The sequence below is a fragment of the Cupressus sempervirens genome, chromosome 10 (assembly GCF_028749045.1).
Source record: "Cupressus sempervirens isolate cs-2001-9-10 chromosome 10, ASM2874904v1, whole genome shotgun sequence".
In the NCBI taxonomy this organism is placed as follows: domain Eukaryota; kingdom Viridiplantae; phylum Streptophyta; class Pinopsida; order Cupressales; family Cupressaceae; genus Cupressus; species Cupressus sempervirens.
In genome coordinates this window covers 126075846-126093469 of record NC_143127.1, presented here as the reverse complement: position 1 = coordinate 126093469, position 17624 = coordinate 126075846, and positions in this window count along the sequence as shown.

Below are 17624 nucleotides of genomic sequence, written 5' to 3'. Positions count from 1 at the left end.
TAAGTCCAAGTTTGAGTTGTGGTGATGCGCTCCTGTAAGAACTTGCATTGCAAGTGTATCATAATCTTCTTGATTTGAGAATACATTGTGCAGGTTTTGGAGGGTGGGGTTTTTCTCCTAGAAGGGTTTCCCAATGGTAATCATTGTGTTATGAGTTCATTGTTATTTTGATTATATTATTATGTATTTCTTGAGATCTTTGCAATAGTTAGTTGAATTTGCATAATCATCCTCTCAAAGATTAGTATAGGAAGCGATTTCGTGCACCTTTGCTTCCTTGCAACTTAGTATGGATTTTGTTTTGGGTCTTCCAAGGACCAAGTTTGGTCATGAGAACATTTATGTAGTTGTGAATAGATTTTCCAAAATGGAACACTTTTTGCCTTGTAAGTCCACTCATGATGCATCTACTATAACAGGTCTTTTCTTTAAAGATGTTAGAAGACTTCATGGACTTCCTCTTTCCATTGTGTTAGATAGGGATCCAAATTTTGTGGGACACTTTTGGTGAACCTTGTGGAAGAGACTAGGAAAAAACATTGCCATGTCATCTACCTATCATCCCCAATCAGATGGATAGACTAAGGATATTAATAGGTCACTAGGTAACCTACTCAAATGTCTTACTAGAGACTATGGTGTTGCATGGGATACTATCCTACCTAAGGAAGAGTTTTCTTACAATGATTCCATCAACAAAAGAACAAGCCTAATTCCCTTAGATTGTTCATGGTTCCCATCCTAGGGGAGTACTTTAGCTTAGGTCAATGAAAAATATTGGTCAGACGAGTATCCTTGCTGATGACTTTGTAAAAGTCATGAGGGATATTCATTACCAAGTGAAAGAAAGGTTGCAGAAAAGTTTACAAAATTATAAGAATGTAGTACACGTAAGGAGAAGGGAAGTACATATCAATGTGGGAGACATGGTTATGGTTCATCTAAAGAAGGAGAGACTTCCTAAGGGAAAGTACACCAAGTTACATATGAAGAAGATTGGTACCTTTCACATATATCACTCTTACAAAAGTTTGCATACAATTGCTTAACATCACAATTACCACATATTGTCACCACTTCTCATCACAAGTTGTCCTTTGCATAAATACCATGCCTTTACACAAATTTTTGGTAGATCAGCTAAGACCACAATATACTTTTCCAACTTAGAGTAAACATCTAGGATGTTAGCCCTAATTGGACAAATAATTATTTTGTAAACAAAATAATCCTTTCCTTCAATTCCATTGTTCTGTTTTGCTAAAATATGAACATCTCTATTCCATGCAGTCTATACTAACTTCTAAGGTTATACACATCATTACCAACATGTATACTATCTCCATCTAACTTTACTATTCATCATATGGCATCAGCAACCAAAACAATACATTGTTGTATACCAAGTTCCATACTTAGACAATTTTCTGATTACCAAACACTAAGTATCTTTATTTATGAGGTTTCTTGTAAGCATGTACATCATTTTTTTCTATAAATGACAACAATTACATACCTCCATTAGCCAATTTTCAACAATCTCCCACTTTGGCATTGATGACAACAAAATAGGGGAAATTGGCGAAGTGACAAAAATAATATAGCAACATTACATCTATTACAACTTGTTAATTTTACATATGCTCCCCCTTACAATATACTTTACAATCCTTTTTACCTATTTTATCTCCCCCCTTAAATATACTTCTTCTCTTAACAATCTTAACAATTTTCATGTGTACTTCTCCCCCTTTGACATCAATGACAAAGGTCAAAATGTCAAAATTTGTCTAAAACTATCCATCCACTATCAAAAATATTGTCCTTCTACCTTAAGCTGGTAGAATCTTCATGCAATCATCAAAATTTTCCTTAAGATTATCCATACCTTTTGTCCATGTTTCCTTGTCTAATTTAGCAAAGGTAAGAATTGCACATAATGCATATGATGTAATCTCAACTGCATTCAAGTGTGAATACAAAAAGTTAGAATATATGTCCTTGGCTTTGACACATTCCTCCAACTATTTCTCAACAAAATATATTTTTAGAGCAATAGACTTTTTGAAATTTGATATCCTCTTCAAAATTTGTTCCTTCTGAAGTTCTAGTTTCCTGATATCATTGTGAATACTAGCCACTTGTCCTTCAAAATCATCAACTTTACAAGATGGATGTTGTATATGGCTGGATAGTGCCTCTAGCTCACTCATCTTACCTCCAATATGATTTTCAATGTCTTTAGTCATTTTATATGATAAATTACACTTCATGTAAAAATATCTTCCCTTCATGTTGACATTTTTGAAGTTCCTTGATACAATTATCAAGACTAACCAAATCATTCTTAATATTTTGGCAAATGGTGCTAAACAAGTTAGCATCATGTGGAATACATGCCTTTTCTTCTACAACATTCAACAAGTTAGTAAATTCTTCATCAAATGACTTTAGCATTGTTTGTGCCCTCTATTCTAGATCTACTTTTGTGTGCTGCATTGCCGGAGTACTGTGTAATTTTTCAATAACCTCCATCAAGGTCTTATGTAGGCTCTTTATTGTTCTATTCTTTTGAATAAGATTTGATAGGGATGACATCAATTTAGTTTAATCTTCATCATTAGTTGCTAAGCTGGCAAGTGAAAGTGGAGTAGATGAACTAGAAGGCTACCTCTTTTATTCTTCTCTCTTCTTCTTCTTCTTTCTTTTCGTTTTCTTTTCTTTCATTTTCTCTCTTCTCTTCCTCTGTTTTCTTTCTTATTTCTTCTTCTACTATTCTTTTCTTTTCCTCCTCTTCCTTTCTTTTCTTCTCATCCTCAAGCAATTTCTACTTGGCCTCTTCTACTTTCTTCTTTTCTTATTCAAGTAACCTTTTTTCTCTTCAATTTTTTTCATTTTAACTTCAATATCCTTGGTATTAGGTTCATTAAGTTTGGAACCTTCAAATGGATTAGTATCATCAATGTTAATGGTAACATTGGTCTGATCTATCTATATAGTGTCACTGTTCACTAACACTTCTAAGGTTTTGGGTGCTGATGGAGAGGTCTTCCTTCTCTCAATGTCCTTTCATTAGATATTCTTCTATCTACAAGGTTAGTATTTCTAGACATTCTACTATTCCTTCTATCATTATCATACTTTGGTTTCCTACAATCAAATGTTTTATGACCCATACCATGATAATTATGACAATAGAAGTCCTTAACATGATTAAATGACTTATTTGTACAATCTCTTTTCATATGACCTATTTCATTACATAAAAAACACTTACCTCTAAATTCATACCTGGTTTCTTTAGGAGATTCCACTTGTTTTGGTTTATCCAAAATTTTGACTTCCTTGTCTTGTCCAACTTCTTTAGGTTTATCAGAATATTGACTGGATTCAATCTTATTATCAATTTTACCTTTTTCTTTTGAATCTGATCTTATCTCAGGTTTCTTCGTAGACATGTTAATTAAATAGTCAAGACTAGTCTTATCATAGTTAGGTCTTTGTATTGGCATTGAATCATCGAACTTTTCTCTACTAGAATAAAAATTCTCAAGCCATTACTTGCACTGAGTTAATTCACCTTTCACAATAGTATTATACTTATGAAGTTCTTCATGATCTTCTTTCAATGTTTCAATCTTAGATGTTTTCTTTGCCAAACTTTCTCTTAGATCTACATTCTCAATCTTCAAATCAAATTTAACTTTGCTAGGATCATTTCTCAAAGTCAACTTCAAATTTGTAATCTTCAATTCATGCTTTAAGAACATGTATTCTATCTTTATCTTTAAATATTCATCATCACTAGTTCCAGATTCAATAGATTTAGGCATGGATTTGAGATGTTCAATATTTTCTTTCAATTGCCCAATATATACTTTGGAGTCTTCATATTTTTCTTTCAACTTTTCTCTTCCTTTAGTAAGGAGATCAATTTATTCAAGTGCGTCTTCAAGGTTCTTAATCAATTGTTCCATATCCATAGGGATCTTACTCAAGTTGTTAAGCCTCTTCAAAGTAACTGTGCTCTAATATCAATTGTTAGAAATAGGGATTACTGGGGAGAGGGGGTGAATTAGTAATCTACAAACTTTACTCACCAACTAGATATTATTTCTTACTTTAAACCATACATGACAAAGTGATAAAGTAATGTTGAATGGTAATATTAACCATGCACAAAGATAACTCATAAAACCATATTTTGTTAACTAGGGAAACCTTGGCCAAGGGAAAACCCTAGTGGGAATGATACTCACTAGATAATATAACAATATATAAGTTCCTTGTTAGAAAATAGATCCTGTTAGGAGTCAATGAGAAAATTCAGTATAAAGAGTCCCTGTTAGGAGACTTTGAATCGTTGTTAGGAGATTCTAACCCTATTAGGAGTTGTAGTATAGTATATGCAAGATGAGCCCACTTCCCAAACCCCCATTTCTAATTACAAGAAGAGCTCACTGCCCAAACAAGTAATCAAACTTCTAGAGTATAGGTACTATAACTTCTTCCTCAATTGATCTCTAATCTTTAGCTCAATCTTGGATCACAAAATAGCTTTCACAAGACTTCACATATATCACTCTTACAAAAGTTTGCATACAATTGCTTAACATCACAATTAGCACATATTGTCACCACTTCTCATCGCAAGTTGTCCTTTGCATAAATACCATGCCTTTACATAAATTTTTGCTAGGTCAACTAAGACCACAATATAATTTTCAAACTTAGAGTAAACATCTAGGATGTTGGCCCTAATTAGACAAGTAATTATTTTGTAAACAAAATAATCCTTTCCTTCAATTTCGTTGTATTGTTTCACTAAAACATGAATATCTATGTTCTATACAATCTGTATTGACTTCCAAGATTATACACATCATTATGAACATGTATACTATCTCCATATAACTTCTCTATTCATCATATGACATCAACAACAAGATATAAACAAAATAATACACTACTATATATCGAATTCCATACTTAGACAATTTTCTGATTACCAAACACTAAATATCTTTATTTCTAAGGTTTCATGTAAGCATGTACATCATCTATTGCCATAAATGAAAAAAATTACACACCTCCATTAGAAAATTTTCAACATATCCACTTCATTCAAACATGTTATTTTTCTTATTGTAATAAGTTGATCCGTGTTTGTAAGGTCAAGGGACTTGTGGTGCCATATAAGCCCAAGTTGCCTTAGTCCTAAGGATTTTTGCTTTTTAATGTTTTTGGTTAATAATTTGACTCTAGAAGTGTTTTATGATTCATTACACCTTATTTAGGTCCTAAGTATTGCAAATTACCAATTTTTTAAGTTCTAGGAAGAGTTAGTGCAAAAATTGCATTTTGCAAGAAAAGTTGTTCACAACTTTTCTTCAATGTTGTCAATTTTTTGCAAAACCTTACAATTGGACTTGTAAAAACTCAAACCAACTAGTTATCAGTTGGGATTGATGTATTTTTATGCATATACCCTCTATAGAGTTAAAGGAGTCATAAGGTGTACGTTCAACAAGTTTTTGATACCTAATACACGGATTTTCTAAGCAATTCAACAAGTTTTTGATACCTAATACATGGATTTTCTAAGCAATTCACTGTTGTACAAACTTGTATGGATTGGGAGACCAAATCTAGTTGGATGATTTGAAATCATTCTTAGTCTAGTTTACATTTTATTTTATTTTAGGTTGATTGGTTCAATTTGAAGAAATATTAGAGCAGTTTCTTCACAAGTAGGTTTAAAAACCCTTAAATTGAGGGTTTCAAGCAAGATGTGGCCCTGACCTGCATTTCTACAGTTGGTTTTCAATGGCCTTCTAGGACTTTCAAGGTTAGAGTATGTGTTTTGAGATTCCTAGGTCATAGATTTTTCTTAGGTGATCCAAGGGCTAAATAAACATGCCTTAGTGTGAAATTACTATGTTTTTATCCTTAAAATGTTGATTTTATGGACAATGCTTGGAATGAAGTTGTGAAACTTGGCAAGTGGTCTTTTCTTGGTGGAGAAGGAGGAGTAAGATCTTCTACAACAATAAAATAGTCCTAGTTACCCATCCTTTTACATTTCCAAATGATTTGGGCTTGATTTGGCTAATTAGGCCTGTGAGGCTTCAATAGGTTCATGGGTGTTCAAGTAGGTTGGAGAGTTGGTGCTTTGGATTTGTGTAACTTCCAAAAGGGTGTCAAAAACTCTATTTTTTTTGTCAAGTATAGTGGGGAAAAATGAAATGTCCCTTCCTTTGATTTTACATGATATTTAAAGCCTCTAATCAGATTTTTAAAATCAAACAACCAATATTTCAAATATCCACCAATTTCTCAATAAACCCCAAACCGGGTATGCCTGATATAGTGCCAAAAACTTCACAGCTTCACATATTGTTAATAGATCTGAAAGTGGACATTGTTACATAAATTTCAGCAGCATAAAATCCTACAAAATGACTTTTTTGGATCTGTATAACATGTACACAACATCTCCCAAATCGAGGGCAAAAAAAATGCTCATCGGGCTCTCAAAAATAACACAAAATAGCCCGGAAACACCACAAAACACTAATAATCTATCACAAAAGTTTAACCAAGACCCAATAAATATATTCAGCTCTATTTTAACATCTAAAAATATTAAATATAGCAGCAACCCAAACTGATAAAAAATACTCAACCGGAAACACCAAACTCTTACAAAAAAACACACCCAAAAACCCACAAATTTGCATTGTTCAGCACAAGGACAAACTCTGCATGAGCTTTCACATGGAATGGCTTTAAACTCCCATCCTTAGCCTTCCTAGAAACCTAAAAACTCTCATCCTTGGGTCTCCTTCACCACAGGTTTGGCAACCTTTGAAGAACAACAAAGCAATAAGTGAAAATCTAGTTCTCCAATAAGCCCAAAATGCCTCCAAATCCCTTAAAAGAGGGCATAACCCTAACTCACATCCAAGAGGGATTTTAATAATAATTTTTATTTATTAGTCCATTGGTTTCCAAAAATTAGCCCCTTTTGCCGAAACTTCACCTTTTTGAGCCTGCCTGCCTTAGCAAATATTATTATTTTTAATTATTTGAAAAGGGGACATCACAAGTCCTCCCCTCCCAAATATTGCTTATCCTCAAGAAATGAAGGTTGGAATTCTCAATAATATTTGCTCCTTCCCAAGTTGCATCCTCCAGTGGTAATCCTTTTCATTTGACCAAATTTTCTATGATGCTCCTATTTCTCAATCTTTTCTCTCTTGTATCCAAAATCTCTTCTGGTATCAAAACTAATTTTCCTTTATCATCAAGAGGTGGTAATTCTATAGATACTATGGTTTTCTGGCCTAGGACCTTCTTTAGGAAAGATACATGGAAAATATTATGTATTTTTCTATTTGGTGGGAGCTCCAATTCATAAGCTACCTCTCCTACCTTCTTGATGATCTTATAAGGCCCATAGAACCTTGGCTTAAGTTTCTCTGCCCCACTCCTCTTCAAGGTGCTTTGCTTATATGGTTGAAACCTAAAAAATACCAAATCTCCCACCTCAAAAGATCTTTCAGTCCTTTTCCTATCAGCATACAACTTTTGTTGGTTCTGTGCATGTTGTAGATTATCCTTGAGAGACCTTATTATGTCTTGGCTTTGCTTGACGAAATCACTTGCTGCAGGTACTCTACTATCTGAAAGTACTAGATCAACAAAGGAAAGGGCATCATAACCATAAAGAGCATGAAAAGGAGGCATACCAATAGACATGTGATGAGATGTATTGTAGCAATACTCCCCTAGGTGCAACCATTTCACCCAAGCATGTTGTTGATTTGAAACACAATTCCTCAAATATCCCTCTATGCATTTATTAACTATCTCTATTTGTCCATCCGTTTGAGGGTGATAGCTAGTATTAGGAGTGAGTTTAGTTCCTACCAAATTAAAGATCTCCTTCCAAAAAGAGTTGAGGAATCTACTGTCTTGGTCACTGACAATGTTTCTAAGCAAGCCATGTAATCTAAAAATTTCTTTGAAGAACAATTCGGCCACTTGTGATGCCTTGAAATCAGATTTGATAGGAAAGAAATGTGCATACTTAGTTAGTCTATCTACCACCACATATATGCAATCCTTACCTTGAACTTTGGGCAACCCAGTGATGAAGTCCATGGAAATACTTTCTCATTTTTGTTCAGGAATAGGAAGTGGCTGCAACAACCCTGCAGGAAAATTTTGCTCACTCTTGCTTTGTTGGCATACCATACATTCCTTAATTTTTTTAAGGACATCCTCCTTCATACCCTTCCATGAAAACCACTCTCAAATTTTCCTATATGTCTTGAAGTATCCCTGATGACCAGCCAAAGGTGTGTCATGAAAGGCCCTCAATATCCTCTCAGTTTTTTATCTTGGCACTTAGAAGATCCTGTTCTTTTAATAAATCAATTCATCAACAACCTTGTACCTATTATCATCCACTAACTTATCCAAAATCTTGGTGGCAAAGTCATCTTTAGCATACTCTGAAATTATGGGGACTTTCCAATCAGCAAAGATAGATGTTAAGGAACACAAAGTGGACTTTCTTGAGAGAGCATCAGCAACCACATTATTCTTTCCTTTCATGTATTCAATATCAAAATCATAAGCTTGCAATTTTCTTACCCATTTTTGTTGAAAATCATTCAAATCCCTTTGGTTCAAGAAGAACCTGAGGCTATTATGTTTTGTCTTCACAATGAATCTCCCACATACCAAATATTGTCTAAACTTATGAAGTGCATGCATGATTGCCAACATTTACTTATCATAGATGGAGTAACCTTTCTTTGATTGATTTATTTTTATACTCTCAAATTCTATTGGATGTCTCTTTTGAGTTAGGATAGCCCCTATACCTTCTCCAGAAGCATCACATTCAACAACAAAAGGTAAAGAGAAATATGGAATTGCAAGCACAGGGCATGAACTCATTACCTCCTTAAGCTTATCAAATGTTTTTTATGCCTCTTCTATCCAAACAAAAGCTCCTTTCTTTGTCAAATCAGTCAAGGGGACAGCAAGTTGAGAAAATCCCTTGGCAAATCTCCTATAGTAGTTACACAACCTGAAGAAACCTCTCAACTGTGTAAGATTAGTGGGTGGAGGCCAATCCAAAATTGCCTAATTTTTTTTGTTGATCAACCTGTACTCCTTTAGAACTTATAATATGTCCCAAATATAGGATCTCTGTCAAATCAAACTCTCATTTAGATACCTTAGCATAGAAGGATTGCTGCTACAAGATTTCCAAAATAGTGTCTGTGTGCTTTAGATGCTCTTCCCATGTTTTACTGTAAATCAAGATATCATCAAAAAATACCAAAACAAATTTTCAAAGATGTTGGCTGAATACCTTATTCATACAAGATTGGAATGTTGCAAGTGCATTAGTGAGGCCAAATGGCATAACAAGAAATTTAAAGTGCCCATAATGACATCTGAAAGCAGTCTTTTCCACATCTTCACTCCTCATTCAGATTTGATGGTACCCTGACCTTAAGTCAATTTTTGAGAAGTATACAGCACCATGTAACTCATCAATGAGTTCATCTATGCATGGTATGGGATACTTATTTTTTATGCTCTTCTTGTTTAGAGCCCTATAGTCTATACACATTCTCATTGTACCATCCTTTTTCTTGAGAAGCACCACAGATGATGCAAATGGACTAGAGCTAGGCCTTATGAATCCCATGTCCAAGAGTTCTTTAATATTTTATTCAATTTCTTCCTTATAACCTCTTGGATGGTGGTATGGGGTTGTTATAACTGGTTTGGCACCCTGTTCTAACTCTATAACATGCTCAAAACCTCTATCTGGTGGTAATCCTAGAGGCAAGTCATTGAAAACTATACTATGCTTATCAAGAATATTTTGAATTTAAAAATGGAAATTACCTTGATTGTTTGGAGAGCTTGTTGGATGGATTATGACTCCTACTGCCCATGCTACTTGTCCTCTTTGAAAAGTCCAATCTATCCTCTTTGCAAAGACCCCCTTAGGTGCTCCATTCGATAAGCCTCTCAATATGACTTCTTTCCCATTGGAATGAAATTTAAACTCCATAGTTTGATGGTTCATGTAATAGCCTCCAATAGAGTGCAAATATTGAACACCCAATACAAGATCTGTCTCCCCAATGCCAACCACATAGAAGTCATCACATAAATCATAATCTTCTAAGGTCATCTTGAGTTGTTTCACCACCCACGTGCAAGGCATAGTGAATCCATCAGCTACAGAAACATTGAATCCCTCAAAATCTTCTGCTTTAAGCCCTCTTTTCATGAAAAATCCCTCATCAATAAAATTGTGAGTTGCCCCACTATCAAGAAGAACTGTCAACCTTTGCCCTGCTAGTACCCCTCAAATTCAAAAGGGATGGTATCTTGGGACTCCTAATAATGCTGCTAAAGTGCCATCCTTGCTGATTTCTTTTTCTTTCTCTTCTTCTTCCTCCTCCTTAGTGTCGTGAAATTCCTCATGCTCATCTCAATCAGATTCTAAAGCAACTTCAATATAGTGCACTTGACCTTTCCCCAAACATGTATGTCCTGGAACCCATGGTTCTCTACAAGTAAAACAAAGCTTTTTCCTTCATAATTCACTCCTAGTCTCTTCATCTACCTTCTTTTTTGCCACATTTATCACATCTTTTGGTGGTAGTGTTGGAAAAGTCTTTTTCTAAAAATTCCCCTTATGTTGCCCAAGATTTGGGGTTTTTTATTAGTGACTGGTTTCATAGGCATGCAAGTTTCAAGTTGCAAGCTTCTTTTCATAGATTCTTGTAAGGTTGAGGGTGAGAAAGCCTTAACCAAACCCTTAACAGAATCTTCCAAACCATCAATAAAAAGATAAATAATCCTCTTTTCACTCATATCAAGTACCATAACAGCCACTTTTTGAAACTCTTCTATATACTCATTAACTGATTTGGTTTGCTTCAACTTTGACAATTCTTTAAAGTACTCTACATCATCCTTGAGGTCAAATCTATCTATCACTCTTTGACTGAAATCATCAAATGTAGTTACCTGATCATGACCTTGAGTAGTCATTCCATGATACCACCAATCATAGGCTACATCTTCCAAGTGTAGACTTGCAAATTGAACAGCATCACTCTCCTTCATGGGGTTAAGTGTGAAGAAGGTCTGTAATTTTTGTAGTCATGCTCTAGCTGAAATTTTATTTGTTCCATCAAAAGTAGGTGTTGTAAACTTGCTTATTTTATTTTTGAGCTCTCTTCCACTTATGTCATGCTCCCTCCTGTACTCTTTCTTGGGCATCAAAGTGTTCATCATATCCACATATTCTCTAAAAGGAATTGAACTATTAAAGTCATCATCTAAGCCATTGTAAGTAGCTCTTAATGCAATCATGTTGCTTGTAACCTCTTCCACGGGATTAAGGGCTGAATTTGGTACTGGTGGCTCATCTGCAGGCAGGAAAATAGTTTTTTTTTATTTAGAGGGTGTGAGTTTCAGATTTCTTCGTTCCTCTAAATTGCTCCCTTTCTCATTAATAGATGCAACTCCTTGCAGTTTTTCTGTCAATATTCGCAAAGCCCCTCAAGTTTCTGCCAAACTATCCACTATTTGCTTCTGAGTATTTTGGATGTCTTGGAAAAATTTCTTTGCCATCTCATCTTGATCATCCATACTTTTTCCTTCCTTGGATTTTTTACTTTTACTTTTAACTAGAGGTTTGATCAAAATTTCTTTATTCTTTTCTCGCTACAAATATCTCTTTTCTCTTTCACTTGGTTGCATGCAAACTTCTACAAACCCTCAGACTAGCAAGATCATAGCTCTGATACCACTGAAATGTCCCTTCCTCTGATTTTATATGATATTTCAAGCCTCTAATCATATTTTTAAAATCAAACAACCAATATTTCAAAGATCCACCAATTTCTCAATAAACCCCAAATCGGGTATGCCCAAAATAGTGCCAAAAACTTCACAGCTTCACATATTATTAATAGATCTAAAAGTGGAAATTTTTATAGAAATTTTAGTAGCATAATAGCCTAAAAAATTACATTTCTATATCTATATAACATGTACACAACAACTCCCGAATGGAGGGCAAAAACAATGCTCATCGGGCTCCCGAAAATAACACAAAATAGCCCGAAAACACCACAAAACACTAATAATATATCACAAAAGTTTAACCATGATCCAATACATATATTCAGCTCTATTTTAACCTCTAAAATTTTTAAATATAGCAGCAAACCAAACTGATATGAAATACTCAACTGGAAACACCAAACTCTTACAAAAAAACACACCTGAAAACTCACAAATTTGCACTGTTCAGCACAAGGGCAAACTCTGCATGAGCTTGCACATGGAATGGCTTTAAAATCCCATCCTTAGCCTTCTTTTAAACTTGAAAACTCCTATCATTGGGTCTCCTTCTCCACAGGTTTGGCAGCCTCTTAAGAACAACAAAGCAATAAGCGAAAATCCAGTTCTCCAATAAGCCCAAAATGCCTCCGAATCGCTTAAAAGAGGGCATAACCCTAACTCACATCCAAGAGGGGTTAATAAAATATATTTTAATAATAATTTTTATTTATTAGTCCATTGGTTTCCAAAGATTAGCCCCTTTTTCCGAAACTTCACCTTTTTGAGCCTACCTGCCTTAGCAAAGATTATTATTTTTAATTATTTGAAAAGGGGACATGACAAAAAACCAAGTTGTTGTCCCAAAACCTCAAAAAGGGATACAAGGAGAATTAGGCATATCTTCAACAAAACTGCAAGGTAGAAGTTGTGGAAGTAAACCAATAGTGAAAGTATCATCCTTGAGTGTTCATTAAAGTTTCTTAGATGTGAGTTTGACACAAGGAATAGTTTGAAGACCATTTCATCATTTTAGCCAATTTTACCATTGTTGCTTCCTAGAGTCTTAATTGGGAAAGTTGCTACGAAGGTTTTTGAAATTGTGTAGAAGTTTGATCAATGCTAAACCAAATTGGAAGGAGTCTTTGAAGACTCTTAGAAAGCTGGTAAAGGTAAAGTTACCTTAAGTGCTTTGTTAGGGTTCTACCAAGCTTTTGGTGTGAGCACTTTGTATCATGTACTTTGTGAACACATGGCTAGATATCTACTATTGTACAAATGCATTAAGTCACCTCATGTGTGAACCTAAGAAGATTCATCTAATGGAAACTAAATATTCTAAGGTATCTATGAGAAAAAATTGGACTTGGGTTGAAGTATGAGAATACTGAGCTACATCTTCAAGGGTATATTGATTCAAATTGGGTAGGTAGTTCTATTGACCATAAGAGTACAATTAGATATTTTTTAGCCTTGGATTGACTATGATATCTTGGTTCAATATAAAATAGTCAGTGATTGCTCAGAGCTCTATAGAAGAAAAGTATATGTTGAAGTTGATGAAAGATCAACCCTACAACTCCCAAGAATCACCTGCATGCAAACACTTGTCATAGAAATAGAGAAGCAAAACCTATGGAGGCTAGAATTCTTAGATCCACAGATGAGACATTTTTTATGAGTAAAAATATATTGCTATTAATCAAAAGTGAATGAATAAATTGCAAAGAGATCAATCCTTATAAAAGGAGACCAAAACTCTAACAGGTAACTAACCTAGGTTGCATGATAATAATTAATAGAAGAATTAATTATTATATGCCCAAAGCTTAGCTTAAGTAAACTAGACATAATAAGTCACTTAATAATTAAATCAATATGATTTAATTAATAAGAAAATACTTTATTACTCTAAAACCCCCTTAAGATAAACTTAGGGAGTAACTAAAAACCTAAAAACTATTGTTGAAAGGAAATTTGGTCCTGACAACAAGACCTCATGAGGTACCCAAGCACAACCAAATCTCTAAAAAGAGGAGAAATAGAGAAAACCTCATGGGAAAAACCTTACTCCAAAAAAAGATGGAAAGAATGTTCTAGAAGATAGGAACAAAAAGATGATCATGAAGAACTCCACTGAAGCATGAAGCTCCACACTCTACCAAATTGTTGATCTGAAGAAGCTCCACTGTATAGAATATGATGAGCTAGAGAAGACTAAGTCTGAAGAGCTAATCAATTGAATATGGAAGGTATCTTCAGAGCCTCCAAAAATAGGAATAAAAGAATGTCTATATGGTAAATGGTCCATCTCACTAAAATGCATAGGTATCCAACCACTACAATTGCCTAGTACATAGGATCAAATATTGAATACATAGCTCACTCCATCAAACCAAGAAAGAAATAGAACCAACATAACCCCCTTATAATGTTGAGAGGTAAGACATGAACACTGAAACTAAATGCAATATCTCCTACAGAAAGAAGAACCAAGAACATCGAGAGTGCAAAACAAGTACAAACACCTATACTAGCATGTGTCATTGACACATCATGAGGCTAATATCGTAGAAGGTATACTCACTTAACAAAGGAAGATGGTGAATATGGCCAACATGAAACCCCCCAAGGAAACTTATAATGTAGTGTGAGTACAACAAAATACAAAGATGTGCAAGATCCCGAAATGCAATAGAGTGGCACCTTATCTCAGTGTGTTTGCAAAAAGATGACAAAAGGATGTCAACAAACATCAAAAGAGACATAAGACTGATACAAGACATTGAACAACCCATGAAAATTATCTGAAACAATAAAATCAATCTCCAAACCTAAAACAACTAGGATATCCACCAGAATGCAAAAAAGCAAAAAACTGAATGGGATGTGCCTAGAGAAGAATCTGGAAAATAGAATGTCTCAAAATATGTCTCCCGAAGTGCAAAATAAAACTCCTAAATTTATTAGCCAAAACAACCATCAAAAAAGCATCAAAATTTAAAATAACCTACACCATCCTAGTAGCACAAAACCAACTTTATAGCGATATTTTATTTGTGAAAAATAGAGTCTAGATGATCAAGTTACAGTCAAAAAACTACAAGCATGTCGAAAAAGTGATGGACTTGAAAAGAAAGTCACTGTCTTGGGAAGCATGTCCATCAGCACCAAAAATTACTATAGGATTTGTGTCATACACTATAATTTCTGTACCAAATTGCCTTGATTTGCATGCCAAAAAATTTAGTCCACATGCAAAAAACCTTGATTTGTGTGCCAAAATTCTTAATATATATGTGCCAAAAAATCTTAATTTGCATGCCAAAAAAGTTTGATTTGCATGTCAAAAAACCTTGATTTGCATGCCAAAAAATCTCAATTTACCGAAAACTCTCAATTTGTGTGTTGAAAAAACTTGATTTTTGTTCAAAAAATTTTGATTTTATGTCAAAAATCATCAAATCATCACCTCAAAAAATGTGCCCAATTTGGGAGTAATATTTTTAGCCTCAAATTCTAACTGTGTCCAAATAGGATAAAGTTTATATGGAAATAGGGATTTTTGGGTGCTCTAAGCTCAACGATGTTGTCTATTTGGGGTCAAAGTGACCCAAAAATTAGTGACCCCTAGATTCAATACAATATAACTCAAAAAAATGAAACCCTCTGAAAGAAAAAAAAAAAAACACAAATCTGAAAGTCAGGCCAAATCTCTCATAAACAAAATAGGGGCATGAAGATTTGGAGCTCTGATACCATGTTGAAGTTGATGAAAGATCAACCCCACATCTCCCAAGAATCGCCTGCATGCAAACACCTGTTACAAAAATAGAGAAGCAAAAGCTATTAAGGCTAGAATTCCCATATCCACAGATGAGACATTTTTTATGAGCAACAAGATATTTCAATTAATCAAAAGTGAATGACTAAATTACAAAGAGATCAATCCTTATAAAAGGAGATCAAAACCCTAACAGGTAACTAACCTAGGTTGCATGATAATAATTAATAAAAGAATTAATTATTATATAACCAAAGTTTATCTTAAGTAAACTAGAGATAATAAGTGACTTAATAATTAAATCAATATAATTTAATTAATAAGAAAATACTTTATTACTCTAATAGTATATGGTAGCCTCCATGAGAACACGCAAATCACTTTGGCTAAGGAAACTTTTATATGGACTATTTGGAAAACCACTGGAATCCACCATAATTCACTGTGACAATCAAAGTTGCATTAAACTATTAGTTAACCTAGTTTTTCATAACAGGACCAAGCATATAGAGATTCCTTAGCATTATATAAGGGATATGGTGGACAAAGATGTTATCAAGCTTATGTATATCAGCACTAAAGAATAAAGGTTGACATCTTCACTAAGCCTCTTGCAAGGTTGAAATTTGAGTATTTCAAGAATAAACTTGGTATAATTAAACTATAGTTCAATATTATGTAAATTTTTTATTGAATATTTAATAAAATTAATATTGCAATATTGTGGATTTGTTGTGGAAAAAAAGGTGACAATCTTTCATGTGGATAAGGTCACTATTGTAAGGTGGAAATCTTAATAATAGGTTGACATATTGTCATGTATCACTAAATTGTTAGATCACTTGATGATGGATGTATCTAGATTGACTACATTGGGTTGAAATCTCAAAATGTGTTGGATAACTTTATACAAATGTTATCACTAGATTCAATTTCGTAATAGATAGGAATAGTGATAATGATTGTTTCATACTTGTGAAGATGAATAGACTTCATCATCTAAAATTGATACGAGTGTATTACTATAGAGGATGCCTTCAATCCTCTTTCATCTAAGAGGTAGTGTTAAGAATATAGCTTCATTTGAATTGAAGCATTTTTTTTATTATTACTATGAATTTAATATGTTTATGAATATATATATATATATATATATAATTTTTATATATACATATATGTATATATAGATATATACTTGTATGTTTCCAATTTTTTGTCCATTCCTTTTAAGCTTCTAGCTTGGTAAGTTTCCATTGTTTTATGTCTAATTCTTTTTCTAGGTATCCCCTAGGCGGCTACCTTCTCAGCATGCATCCTCAAGGCTTTCCTTATGGGTCTTTCTAGGTTTTCCTTGCTCCACTCCCGCCTATGCTTTAATGTAGGATTCTTGCTTTTTATCTTCATCAAGGTCTTAGGTTATTTAGGTTTCAGTGGGTTTCTATCTAAGCATCTTCCTGATTAGAAGGAAGCTCATTTTTGCTCTACAATTTGTTCCTATCATTAGCAATGTGTTTCTTTTGGATTCCAACACCTATTGTTGGATTCTCGTCTCTGGCGCACTTTATCAAATGAGAACCCGAGGACCAAACATAATGGTGGAGTCTCCCATCATATTTGAAGATTGATTCATAGTGAGAAGACCTAAAGAACAAAAATATAAAGCTATGGAACTCATAGAGTAAAGATCTGAAGTCAGAATCTAATTTTGTGTAGAAAAATGAGCTTTCATTAATCTGAATGCTTCCCCTTTGGAAGCAAACATCTTCAAGTTCATTTCCAAAGTAAAGTTGGGAAAAGAAGTGGTATAATGACCAAATCAATAGAAATATTTCCATTTTTATTTTTCAAAAAACATATGTCTTGATCATACTTTCTACCTCAAAGTGACAGTATGAAGCTTTGATTCTAAAGATTTTAAAATGTGGAAATAGTAAATGTGGATGTG